This window comes from Onychostruthus taczanowskii, unplaced genomic scaffold (assembly GCF_017590055.1).
Source record: "Onychostruthus taczanowskii isolate IOZ18803 unplaced genomic scaffold, ASM1759005v1 scaffold43, whole genome shotgun sequence".
In the NCBI taxonomy this organism is placed as follows: Eukaryota; Metazoa; Chordata; class Aves; order Passeriformes; family Passeridae; genus Onychostruthus; species Onychostruthus taczanowskii.
The window spans coordinates 372,261-386,015 of record NW_024501792.1 but is presented as its reverse complement, the minus strand read 5'-3'; positions in this window follow the sequence as shown (position 1 = coordinate 386,015).

The following is a 13,755-nucleotide window of genomic DNA, read 5'->3' as shown; positions in this document are numbered from 1 at the left end:
TGTAAAACTTTACAGCGTTTGCTGCAAACCTTCATACTTTGCTTTGCAGTTTATTGCTCCCTCTGTGGATATATCTCACTCATAAATATGGCTTCCAGCTCCAGTACTTGACTAGGAGCTGCAGTGCCTCGGAGTGGTTCCATTAACGGGACTTTGCCTGCATGTCGTGGTATGATTCATCCCAAACCTCTGTCTCTCCTCTGCCCGAAGGTGCAGAGCTCTGCAGGAGAGCTCTGGCAGCAGCAGGTCACTCAGCCAGGGCGTTCCAGTGCCAGCTGCACGTCCCTGTGGCTCTGGGAGGGGTGGACGTGGCTGTGCAGAGCTCAGTGTGAGCTGGGGCTTTGGGCACTGCCACTGTGGAGCCTTGGAGCAAAGGCTGTCCTAGTGGAGAGTTTCCTCTGCTATGGATTGTCTGCAGGTTATTTGTAAAAAACTTTATTTTCCTGTGGTTTGCAGGAGTCTCTCTGCCCTCCCTGTACTAAGAGCAAAAAATAGAGGTCAAATGCTGGGTTTAGGTCTGGCATGGGTGTGTTGTTTCTAACCACCCCGTAGTTTTGATTTCCATGGGAACTTTGAGGGGCTCTTTTACCCTACTGCCCATTTTTTGGAGCGCTTTGGAGGAGTGCTGTGCCTGCCACAGGCTCAGGTGTCCATGACCAGAGCCAGCCAGGCCCGGGGGCACCAAGGGGCAGAGCTTTTGTTCGGGGGCAGAGCAGGGCTCCGTGTGCTGCTGGTCCTGCCGGGGCAGGGGACAGGCGCTGGCACCCCTGCACTGGTGGTGGCCCTAAGGGGAGGAGAGGGATTCCTGCTGCAGACCCCAGCCCGTTGTTCTGGGCCTGTCCTGGCACAAAGGGCTCGGGAAGGTGCGGGATACTGAGCGCAGCTTTCAGACCCCCGCGTCCTGCGTGGTAATTTCCTCTCCTTACAGCGATGGTGGCTTTCAAACCGCCCTCCTCCCGTCCCCTTTCAACACAACAGAAAAGCGTTCGGGGCCGATTTGTTTGGAGGCCAGAATGGCAGCGATTCCAGCGCGGTGCCTCGGGGCAAACGGAGCGATCCCAGGTAAGAATGCCCTCTGTTGAGAGGGTGCCACGGCGTGGGGGCTGCTGCTTGTGCTCCCTGCCCCGTCACCGACAGCGGGGCGCTTTGCCTCATCCCTTTGAGCGTTAAAGCTGCTTTTCCAGGGAAGAATAAGATCTGCTGCTAGAAGCCTTGGCTGCCGGTGTCCGGTGTGCTGCCCCCAGCCCCGGCTGCAGGAGCGGGGAGCGGGGCTGGCAGCGCCGCGTTGGCGGATGCTTTATGGGACCATTTGCCGGTACCTGCCGGCGAGGCTCCAAATGTCAGAGCCGGGCGAGGGAACAGGTGGGCTCCGTGCGTCTCCGGGGCCCCACTAATTCACAGGCGATAAATTAATGACAGGAGCAGGGACGAAGTCCTATTCTGGGTGCAGGTGAGTGAGCAATTCCCTTCTGGCAGGCGGAGGGAGGGAGACCTGCCGCTGTCAGGCTGCCTTTGATTGTGTTGTCTGAGCCAGCCTTAAAGGTAGCCCGCTCTCCAGACCAGCTTTGCTCCAGCTCGGGGCTCTGGAAGCAGTGGCAAGTCTCGCTTAAAATAATGAGCACCTCTGCTAATTACCTGAGGCTGCCTCTTTGAACCGCAGGCTGTCGCTTACATCATCCCCGTAGAGGAATCGAAGGTTTCCTTCAATCCCAGAGAGTCGGGAGAGGTTCAGAGCTAATGGATCAGGCCTCCAGGAACGGGTGTGAACTGTTTGCACTCACACAGACCTGGTCCTGCTGCCAGGTGTGGGGCAGGGGAGATGCTGGGTGTGGGGCTCCCTCCAGGTACTCACTCCTGTCCCACCGGCCCCAGGAGGGAGGGCTGGCCCTGTGCATGGATGTGGGGGCGCTTGCGTAGGGAACAGGGCCAAGAATCGTGGGGGAAAGGAGAAAAGTACAGGAGTGGTACCAAATTAAACAAGATGTACAACAAGCTGTCTTCCGCGGACCCTGCATCAGCACGGTTTCGGTTTTGTCGCTGCCATCTTTATGGAATTCCCGAGGGATTGCGATCCGGCGCCGGGCGGGAGGGCGGCAGGGCTGGTGCGAGCTGTGCCGGGCTCTCTCTCGCCTCTAGGAAGCACTCTGACCTCAGGGAAACGGGGAGGATGGCTCCGAGCAGAGCTGCGGGAGCGCCGTCAGCCTTGGCAAAGTGCTTTTTCTGGAGAGCCTTGGTTTGGGAGTGGGCGAGAAGAGAGGTCGAGGGATTCCAGCGTGGCAGAGCTTGGGACTCGGCAGTTGTCTGCCAGCTCAAGGGAGAAGGGTCTGGGAAACGCCGGTGGGGATGGAGCAGCCTGGCCCCGGAGCCGGGAACCCCTTCCCGGGCAGGGTTCCCTCCGAAGCGGGGGCGAGGTGAATGCCAGCCCTGGAGGATGGGCTCAGGCAGAGCAGCGTGGTGCCTGGAGAGGCTGGACGGCTCAGGACAAGCCATGGCTCTGGCTCTGCTGAGGAGCAGAGGGGCAGCAGAGCCCAGGCGCCCCAGCCCGCGCAGATGGTGCGGAGATAAACGACACCATCGCCGTACTGTAGTGCCTCGGCCGTAATTCCTGGAAGACATTTATTGGAGGCAGCCTTCCCCTTTTCAGGGCTGCGACTCCTCGGGCAGGGGGAATTGCGATGGGAAGGTGGAAAGCGCAACCCGGCGTCACTGATGAGACCGGTGCCCAAACCTCCATCCATTCCTCTCCTCCAATTTTCTCCTCTGACAATTTATAGGTTGGTTTGATGCTTGAATAGCTGAGTCTCTCTAGTAATATGTATTCTCTGTAAGTATTCCCCGCTGTGGCATATCCTAAGAGAACTCCATCAAATAATTATCTTCCCTTTTATTTATTCACAGTCTTTTCACTCGATCTGCATCACGATAAAATATTCCAATGGCTTCCTCTTAGCACTGAGCCTTCTCCAGATTGTAAAGTGTATTTATGTACGGTATTAAATCCGCCCTGCGCCGCTCTTTATCTCGCCTCTCTGCCCGCTCCGTGCTGCCACTGCACACTGGCCCTGGCCACCCCTGCCCTGACTCCCTGTGGCACCACGGAGCCCGTGCCACCTGCCCGCAGCCCAGGGCAGGAGAGGTCTGCGGGCGGCCAAGCACCAGCTGCAGCCAGTGGGAAGGGATGGAGAGGGGCAGCCCCACCAGGGAACCTTCCTGTCCTCCCTCGCCGGTGCCTCCAGCCGGGATGTGGCTGCTGGCAGGGCCGGGCTGCCCGCCGGCAGCGGGAGGACGTGCCTGCAGGGCAGCGAGCGCAATCAGAGAGGGAAGAAGCCAATAACCTCCTGTGGCCGCTCCCGAGGCGCCGGGGGAGCAGCGCTGCTCGCTCCAAGCGCTCCGCGTGTCTCCCTGTGCAGCCGCTGGGCTCCGGGGAAGGATGAATCCCTAAAAAGGGACAGCTTTTCCTGCAGAAAGAGGCTGTTTCAGGGCATGGTGTGCAGCGTCTGAGCGAAGGTTTCCATGCTGATGAGCACTGGGAGCAGCCCTCAGAGAAGGTGCAGGCGTGCTGCAGCAAGCTCTGACCTGTGGCAAGGCACATCCTTCCTCCACGGGACAGCAGCTCCGTGTTTGCAGCTGGGATTGCTGCAGGCTCTGAAAACAGCCCTCCAACACCACTGCACCCTCCTTGTCTTTCTGAGGATTTCTGCTTGCTGCACAGCAGCCTGACAGGGAATGCTTGGTGTTGGCCTTCCCTGCTTGCTGCTCTAAAAGACCCCAGGAGGGACCAGCGGCCTCTCCACGCCCGGATGCATCCTGGCTTCTGTGCAGGTGATCCCAGGGTGCTCTGGACTGAACGGGCTCTTGTGGTCACATTCACAGTCTGTAGCAGTGCCAGGGATTCTGCTAGGCCAGAAGAGCTCTCCCTGCTCTGAGGGCTGAGTTAAACACAAGTGTAACTGTGTTTTTAGGTTTGCTTACGCTGCTCTGCCCACAGGAGCACTTCCTGGGAGCCACGAGGCAGTGGCAGCAGCAGCACTTTCTGCCATGCCGTGTCACCATGATGCAGGAGCAGCAGTTCTTTGGTTGGTCACAGAGGAACGGCGGTGACCGTTCACAGCTGTGACTTTTCTTCCCAGCTTTGCCCACAGTCAGCTTAGCTGGCAGGCAGATGAGCCAGGGAAAGGGGTGTTTCCCAGAAGAGGGAGATGCCAGGGGAGAGGACCAGTCATGGTGAGGGTGACAACCATGATGCTCCAACTCACTTGGCTCTGGTACCTCTTTGGAGTGGCATCCCCTCCCCTCCTGGAGAGCCAAGTTCCCCAGCAAGGGTTAACAGAGTGTATAAAATTGATTGCGATTTTAGTAATTCAGTATAATCACAGTCTACCAGCAGGTTGCTTTTCCAGCAGGAGGGTTTGGAATTATTTTCTGGAGTTTGCAATATAGAACTTAAATTAAGCCTCAGAAGTCAGAGGAGCTCTGCTGCATCTCTAATGTGGTGCTAAATTCTCAGCAGCACATTCCCTGTATTAAAGCCTTTGCTGGCAATTAGGTTCATTAACTATCACAATACCTTATTTATTACTCGGCATGCCATATGGTTTCCCAGCTAAAGAATGGCACCCGTTCTAGCACAGACCATTTGGCATCATAAAGATGTTAACAAATAATGTTATGGCTCTCAAGGGCAAAAGGGCTCGCCGGGCTGCAGGTCTGCACGGCAGGAGAGAATATGAAAACATTTTTCTTCTATGGCAAAATAAAGAATTCCTCGAGACAGAAGTATTCAAAGACTATCCCGCTTGCATCACGCAAATGGGAGTTTTATACATGCCCATAATGGTTCTGTCAATATTTGCAGCAGGCAGCGTGCTCACTCATCTCCTTTCCTTCCCCTCGCTCCCTCCGAGCACCGGCAGGAAGGACCCACCTCCATCTCATCGTGATGCATTTATGCCTCCTTTTATTTCCTCTGATGGCACTGGCTCTTTGGTGCACGCAGCTCTTGGGGACGGGGTTAATTATGCAGCAGGGTCCTTTGCTGCTGCCCAAACTTCAGCACGGGGCACTGCACCGAGGCGCCCGGCGTGCATTGATCGCTGCTCTGCAGAGAGAGGTGTGTGCATGGCTCTGTGTGTGGGGGAAGCTTCACCAGCAGGAACAGCTCGTTGGGACCCCAGTGACAGAACATGGAGCTAGGCATTCTCACCCTGAAAAGGGGAAAATCCTCGTTGCAGTTAGTTTAGTGCTGCTGGGAGGAGATCAGGACCTGTCACAGCCCGGGCTGTGAGCGCTGCGCTGGGTACGCCACACTCGGTTCCTATTTTCAGCAGGATTAGGATTATGGTTCTGTCAATATTTGCAGCAGGCAGCGTGCTCACTCATCTCCTTCCCTTCCCCTCGCTCCCTCCGAGCACCGGCAGGAAGGACCCACCTCCATCTCATCGTGCTGCATTTATGACTTTTATTTCCTCTGATGGCACTGGCTCTTTGGTGCACGCAGCTCTTGGGGACGGGGTTAATTATGCAGCAGGGTCCTTTGCTGCTGCCCAAACTTCAGCACGGGGCACTGCACCGAGGCACCCGGCGTGCATTGATTGCTGCTCTGCAGAGAGTGTGTGCATGGCTCTGTGTGTGGGGGAAGCTTCACCAGCAGGAACAGCTCGTTGGGACCCCAGTGACAGAACATGGAGCTAGGCATTCTCACCCTGAAAAGGGGAAAATCCTCGTTGCAGTTAGTTTAGTGCTGCTGGGAGGAGATCAGGACCTGTCACAGCCCGGGCTGTGAGCGCTGCGCTGGGTACGCCACACTCGGTTCCTATTTTCAGCAGGATTAGGATTACAAGAGCCAGGGACAGCATTTCAGGTCACAGGGACTCGGACTGTCTGCTCTTGGCTACTGTGAGGCCAGCAAGCAAAAGGTACTTCTCCATTCCTGTTCTGTGACTGCATTCTCCCAGAATAAACACATCCAAAGGGTGATTTTGGCAAAGTGCAACTTAAGTCAGAGTAGTACTGGAAGCACAGATTAAACCAGACTTTGTAATCCTGTTACAGTATCCCTTGACAACCTCTGAATTTCCAGAAATGGGTCAGAAAGACAAGTTTCAGGCACAAGTAGCACTCCTGCCAATTTTCCTAGGCAATGTTTGTAGGTGAGGTTGTTTCCTTGGTGCCTAGGTGAGGTTGTTTCCTGGATCCTGCTCTTCATTGATTCCTGGGTGAGCTTTCTGATTTGCAGGAAGACAATTCTTCCAGCATGTGAGCTGAGGAATGGCTCTGGGCTCCTGCAGATGGGCTCTGCTGCTCTGTGCCCAGGTAGCCCAGGTACCTGCAGCTGCACAGTGCCAGCTCCCTGATTTCCAGCCAGCGATCAGGTGGGTCAGGGCACCCCAGGGCTGGGTGCCCTCCTGCCCAGAGTAGCTGGTGGTGAGGCTGTAGCAGCTCTTGGATAAGTGCCATGGGGATGATCACTTCAAAATGCTTTGGTGCACAGAACAGCTGCTCTTTCTTCGGGCAGTGGTGGCAGTGAGGTGTGTGGCTGGCACCACGCTCAGCCTGTGTGAGCAACCTCGCTGTGCCCTGCTCTGTCCCTCCAGAGCTGCCTGTGTCCTGCTGGAACTGCTCTTCCCAGGGAGGGATGTGGCAAAGAGCTGCATTTCTGCGAAACTCAGAGGCTTTAACGGCAGCTGGGATTATTTCTCATCACCTCAGCTGACCTCTCAAGCAGCGTGGGTGAAGTGTTCTACCTGCTATTCACACGATCCCCCTGGGATTGCAGCCGTTTCTTTGGGAGCCCCTCTGCTCTGTTCTTTATCCCACTGGATGGCACAGCGTGCTGTACCACAGCCAGAGCCCGGTCCTGGAACAGCGATGCTCCGGGAGGATGGGTGTGGCCACAGAGGAAGCTGGGTCCTGCCACAGTGGCTGTGACACCCATCCCCTTTCTGCTGGCCTCAGTGCCTCTCCCCAGAGTCTGCCAGCTCCTCTACCACCAGTACCTTTGAGTTTTCACTATTCCATGTCCTCCTTTCAGCTGTTTCATGAGACTTATGATTCGGATTTTTCCCCTTCATGTCTCTTGAGGAGATATTCCAAAACGTGCTCCCTCCAAAGCCTCTGGGCTGGAGTATCTCACCCCATCTCCCCGAGCAGTTTTGCTCCCTGCCTGCCCTGTCAGTCCCTGTGCACAGCTGCCAGGACCCTTGGCCATCCGGTGATGCCATAGCCAGCTTTGTGGGTAGCACAGTGATGCCAGTGCTCCAACACCAAACCCTTCAGGGGGAATTCTTTGTGAATGGAGAGCTGCTTTCCAAACGGCAGAGAGAAATGGAGTTCTGGTCCATTTGTGGTGGAACTGGCATTTCCCAACCAAAGAATGTAGCACCTGAGGCAGCAGTGAGAAAGAATGGACTGGGTTCAAAGGGAGTTACTAGCTGGGGAGGAGCTGGGGGTGGTGGCAGCAGCTGCAGCCCCGGTGGTGACAGCCGTGTCACACACTCTGCTGCCTCCCCCCTGGCCGCTGGCAGGGACACTGGAGCCTCTGGCCCTGGGCAGATAGGTCTTATCCAGGAATGACTTTGCAGGAGTGTTTACTTTCATTCCTGGGAGGCTGATCGAGCTGTTCCAGCTAGGAATGTGCCCTGGCCGAAGGGGGACCCTGCCAAGCTCCCTCCAGCATGAACGCCGCCGGGTCCAAGGGCACCCGAGCCCCGGCGGGCCTCGCCCCCGCTGCCAGCCCGGCCCCACCGCGCAGGAATGTGAAACCTGCCCGTGGCACTGCTGGCCGTGCACGTGTGTGCTGTGCCCAGGCTGGATAACACCGATTCCTCATGACCTTTGGGAAGGATTCATCAATATCCCCCCTGAAAGGGCAGATTGCGAGCTGCCCGGCTGCACCAATGTTATCTGATTCGGTCACTGAGGAATCTGTGACCAGATAAGATACCAGGGCTTTATTGTATCTTCTGGCAATTATTAAGAAAATAAAATCAGTTAATACCTAACCTTGAACCTAGACCAAAACATTTAGCCTCAGACTTCGTTCTGCCTCTCTTGTACATTCAGGAGTTGTACAGTTTAGAGGGCTGTTAGGAATGATGGAGGAGATGAACAGGAATTTAATCTGAGCCTAAAATACCATCATTATGCAGCTCGAGCATCTCAGAAATGAGGTCTGTGCCATGTGTGATGCAGCCACTCGATCTTTTTGTCCTGGTGCAAGAAAGGGGAGGAGGAGGAGGAGCTCCTTTGGCAGAAGTTTCCCCAGCTGTGAAGGCATTTTGTGTGAATATTTAATGCAGAGATATGTTAAGAGCAGGGAAAAGAGAGGGGGGAAGTCTTCCATGAGTGTGGGCTTTTGTTTGTCCTGTCAGAAGCAGTAACGTGTTCTCTGTGCACACACTCAGAGCACATAAATACATATAAATATCCTCTCCCCTGGAAAGGGAGAGCAGAGAATTGTGCAGCTGGAAATGGGACGTGGAGTGCTGCTAGAGGGGAGAGACAGAATGAGGGCTGGAGGTGTTCACTGAGTCACTGGGGTTCAGGATGATGGTTGCTCCCTCCAGTGAATGGACTGGAGCATCACGAGGGCACAGAAACTGGCTGCTTCCCGTGAAGCTGAGGGTGCTGCTTGTGGTCCTGGATGACTTTTTGGCCATTCACGGGCTCTTGGAAACCATCCTGTTAAAGGAAGGGAGTTTTAATTGTTGATCTTGTGCTCAGAAAAGCATGCAATGAGTATTTAACTCACCTGGAATTCTTCTTAGTGTCTAAACTTGGATGTGATCCTACTGGAGAAGGAACAGCCCTGGGTGGAGGTGCAGCCCTGTACCCCACTCCTGAGGGGATGAACCAGCACGAATGGTGTCTGGACAGACTGAGAACATCTCCTTCCCCAGTGCTGTGTCCTTCCTAGGAGAGTCAAAACCTACAGGAGAGGGAAAGGCAGGATGAAACTGGCACACAATCCCTCACTAGAGTATCCTGTTTTGAGAGGCAGAAAAACCTCCAGAAGTGCTTTGCTGAGGTGCTGGTGTAGATTCTGCTCTATTTAAAGGACTTTTTTTCTGGGATGAACTTTACTGAACACACATGCAGCCTCCACAGCACCATGAAGTCGGGGCTGACATTTAATGCCTCGGCACATTTCTTTCCTTGTCCCGTGCAAGACATCAAGTATGGCAGGTTAAGAGAAGAGAAAAAGAGAAAAAATAATTACACAGTAAATTAAACAAGGCCACCCCCCTCCCACTTATTAGGGCTTTAGAAGTTGCTACCTGTGGCTCGAGCTCTCTCGAATACGTACCGAGGGTAACACTAAAAATAGGTCCTGTGCTGATGGTTGGGTCACAGCCTGCTAGAGGGAGACATTTTTATTTCATTACAAGCCCAGTTGCTGTGGGGGGAATACACAAACACGGCACTCGAAGCCCGGCTGTAAAGTTTGTGCTCCTTCGCTGAGTCACTGTGGCTAAATTCCCCTTTGTGTGGGGGATTTAGGGGAGGAATGTGGGAAGGCTGGCCCAAGCTGCCGCCCTCCTGAGTCACTGCTCAGCTCATCCTCCAGCCCTGGCAGGCTCAGGGCCCTAAGCCACTAATTAGCCTCATTGTCTTAGGGCTGCAGCATCCATAACCCAGCACGGCGAGGGGGGAGGATGGGGGGACAAAGCTCCTGGAAGCCCACGAGCTGTGTCTCCTGGCCCTCGCCTTCTGTGCGTCACAACCCACCTCTCAGCCGCCCCAGGGGGACACTGACCCACTCCTCCCGTGGGATGGCATCGATCCTGTGTGTGTGACCCAGCTGTGAGTTGGAGCAGGGGGAGCAGGCAGGGTTTTGTGCAGAGCTCGGGGTGCAGCAGCCTTGTCCCACGACACCTGAGTGTGACCCAGCTGTGACTTGGAGCAGCGCTCGGGAGCAGGCAGGGTTTTGTGCAGAGCTTGGGGTGCAGCAGCCTCGTCCCACGATGCCTGAGTGTGACTGAGTCGTGACTTGGAGCAGCGGGAGCAGGCAGGGTTTCATGCACAGAGCTCGGGGTGCAGCAGCCTCGTCCCACGATGCCTGTGTGTGACCCAGCTGTGACTTGGAGCAGCAGGAGCGGGCAGGGTTTTGTGCACAGGGCACGGGGTGCAGCAGCCTCGTCCCACGGCGCCTGTGCGTGACCGAAGCTGTGACTTGGAGCAGCAGGAGCAGGCAGGGTTTCATGCACAGGGCACGGGGTGCAGCAGCCTCGTCGGGAGCTGTGCAGATGTGCAGCGGCACGCAGGCTGCCCGCTCACGTGGCGGTGCCACGCTGACCCTTGTCGCTGCTGCCCTGCCCCTGTCGCGTGCCGGGCGGCGTCCAGCAGGGCCGGGAGGCTGGCAGCCGCCTGGGGAAGGGCAGACAAGGCTTTCTGCAGTGTGGCACTCCACACGTGTCCAGTCAGCTCTGTCCCAATAGCAGGCCGTGCAGTTCTCCTTTCCCACAACACAGGCAGCTCCTCTGCAGCTCCATTGCGCTGGCTGCAGCCGAGCTCCAAAAATAACTTCCGTTGGGATCGGCTGCAACGTGGATAACCCTCATCCCTCCACCCCGTGCCACAGCCCCCCGTCCAGCTGCGTCCTCGGTGTGACTCTCAGGTTGCCCTTGTGCAGCAGGCAGGGCACAATGAGGGGCCTGCTCCTGCCCCTCCACTGCCCCGGGCTGCCACAACGCGCAGGGTCCGGTGTCCGCGCGCTCGCTCGGAGCCTGCTGCTCATCGCTGGGGTTCACAGGAAGCTTAATGCACCGTGGCTGCACACTGAGCAGCTTTCCCGGGGCTTCCGCCCTCCCCCTCGCAAACAGCTTTGTGCCTTTCGGCTTTTTTTTTTTTTTTTTTTTAAATAAAGTCTAACACATTTAATCATCTTTTCATAAGCTGTCAGCTTGCCGCGCGCCAAAGCAGAGCGGCGCGCTCTGCCCCGGCTCCCAGCAAAGCAAACACGCCTGGAGAAATCCTGCTCCTGGGAGCGTGCACACAGGGGCTCCGGAGCTGTGAACTTCCCTCGGGGTCTGGGGTGAGATCAAAAATCAGCTTTTGAAAGTTACGGATTTTTCACTGAATTTGAAACAGATCTTATTGCGCACAGCATCTTTGCTCCGGTGTTTCATAATTCAGCTCTGCACCAGCGCTGGAAAACTCAGTATATTGGAAAACTCCAAACACATTAAAAGCAAAACACAGCTAGTCCCAGGAAAACATGGGAATGTGCCTGTCCCCCACCCTGGAGGTTCTCTACAGGAGCAGGGAGAAGAGGTCAGCGGGCAGAGCTGGGGTGGGCACAGCTGAAGTCAGGGCCTAGCAAGCTGGAGAAGTCAGAGCTGTGTCCTCACATGCCTGTCTGGGGTGGCATGGGGAGATTATGTGTCTAACAGCACTGGAGGAGGGTGTGTGATAGAAAAGGGCTTTTGTCTGCAGAGAGTAGAAGAAGCTGTTGGTTTGGGCATGACGGAGAGGAGCTGCTCCTCTTCCCTTTCCATTCTCACAGGGTGGGCGATGCTGGGGCACCTTCTGGCTGAAGTTGTCTTCCAGGATGTTTTTTGTGGACTAAGCATCCTGAACAAGTAATCTCCTTCCTTACTGTAGTTGTGGTGACTGCTTGGTTTCACTCTCCTCTCCACACACTAGCTGCCTCTTGGAGAAGCATCCCAAGGCTGCCCTTGCCATCGTCCCTTGAAATGCAGGCTGCTGCATTGCCCAGCCCTTGTCTTCCCCCAGACCCGGTGCTGCTGGCCGGGATATTTCCACTGGGGAAGCAAACATTTGTGTCTCCCTGTCCAAGAAACTGATAGGGCTGAGGGCTGGAAGTGGATCTGAATGGATCCCTCGTTTTCCTGGGAAGGATGTCCATGCTTCACCTGGTCCTCACACAGAAAGCTCTTCCTGAGGAGCCACCAGCTCAGGGGTTTAATGCTGGAGGTTAATAATAATCGCACCAGGCAGCACATCATTGCACCGTATCTGGTTGAGAGATTTACAAGTGAAACTCGTGGCGGAGGAAGAAATTGCCTCAATCACGCGGAGTAATGGCACATGGAGAGGCACTTGGGCGTGACTGCTACTTAACACGGAGCCCAGCTTGGCTTCATTTAGCTGCTGGTGCCTTTCTAATAAACACGTTACACTACAAGGTGGGGATTAAGATCAGAAAAGTAAATAAATTGGAAACCGATGGGGAGAGATGGGAGGGAAATGGAAGGTACCGGGGAGGAGTGACGAGGGATTGACTCCCATGCCAGGACATGGGGAAATGACCCCGAATGCCACGGCTGTAGCTTCCCAAGCATCTCTGTGGGCCTCACCTGTGGCCTGCAGGTGCTGGGCAGCCCCACGGCCGGGGTATGTGGGGTGTCCCTGCTCAGGGTCACCAAGCTGGTCTCTGCCTTCAGCAAACAGTGGCTGTGGGAAATTGGCGCCTTAACCAACTTAGTAGCTTTTACTATATGTATTAGAGGAGCAACAAAAAGTGCAACGCACAGTTGACAGGAAGGACTGGGGGGTTAATTTTCAGGATGCTGCCTGGGAATTTAGCCGTGGGATTTCCATTATTGCTAATGGGACTCACGCAGCTTAATTTCATGTGAGCTACGCTAAAAACGTACCCCTAACTGCCGGCAAAATTTCAGTCCTGAAATCAAGCCTTTTAAAAGTTAGAGAAGAGTAAACAAACACCTGAAACACCACAGTGTCTCGCTATTTCCCCCTCTCAGCTGTTTGGATTTTAAAGTCTGGAAGAAGGAGGAACTCAAGCAGTTGAGGCAATTAAAAAGCCCCATCCTGCAGGCACGCTGGCTGCCTGTGCGGTGCATCCCCGCTCTCTGCCAATTACAGCGGCAGAGTTATAACCCCCGAAAAAATAGGAGCAAGCTGATGCCTTACCCTTAACTATAGCACGGCGAGCACGGCGTTATCACACGCGTCTAATAACCCGCGCAGCGCCGCCGTGCAGCGCGAGGCCTCCGTTATTAGGCTGTTCTCGTTAAATGACTGCTATCATCTGGTCCCAAAGTACATTAAATCCCATTATAATTATAAACACACTTCCCCATAACGTTCTCCTTAGATTACATTTGCGCTGCTTTACCCCAAGGGTATCTTTGTACTAATGCCGGCCGCGTTTGTTGTTTTAGCTGAAGACACCGGGCCCTGCGCCGGCTGTGGTGTGCCACTGGTGCGGCAGGGAGGGAGGGGAGAAGGGAGAGCCGTGCGGCTGCCGCCCCGCCGCTCCCCGAGGACTGCCCAGGTCTCTGGGTGCGCTGGGCACGGCAAGGAGCTGAGGCACGTCCTCGGTGAGGATGCTCAGGGCACGCCGTGCTCCCGGGGCTCGTGGCCCGCCTGGCGCTGCTGTCGGTGTCGCGGCGTGGCTGGCGACTCCCCGTGCTTTCGCTCCCTTCCCGAAGGGGACCCTTGCGGCAGAGCCCCGTGGCCCGTCCTGGAGTGCGGGCACCCGCCACATCCCTGCACACAAGTGGTGCCGTCACGGCGGCAGTATTTTATCGCGGGGGGCGGGGGGGGAGAAAAACCAGCTTCGTTGGGGCGACAACGTGCTCGGTGTCACATCATGTCACAAGCACCGCAGCTCCCGGTCGGAATCCGCCACGGGACCCCCAAACTGGGCTCTGAGGTTGGTTTTCACCGTCTCCACCCCCGGGGCCGGGGGTCCGCCCAGGCGCGGCGCGGGGGGCGGCTTTGTCTGGCGGGGGGCGCAGCCCGTCGGGGCGCGCGGCCCCGCTCGCAGCG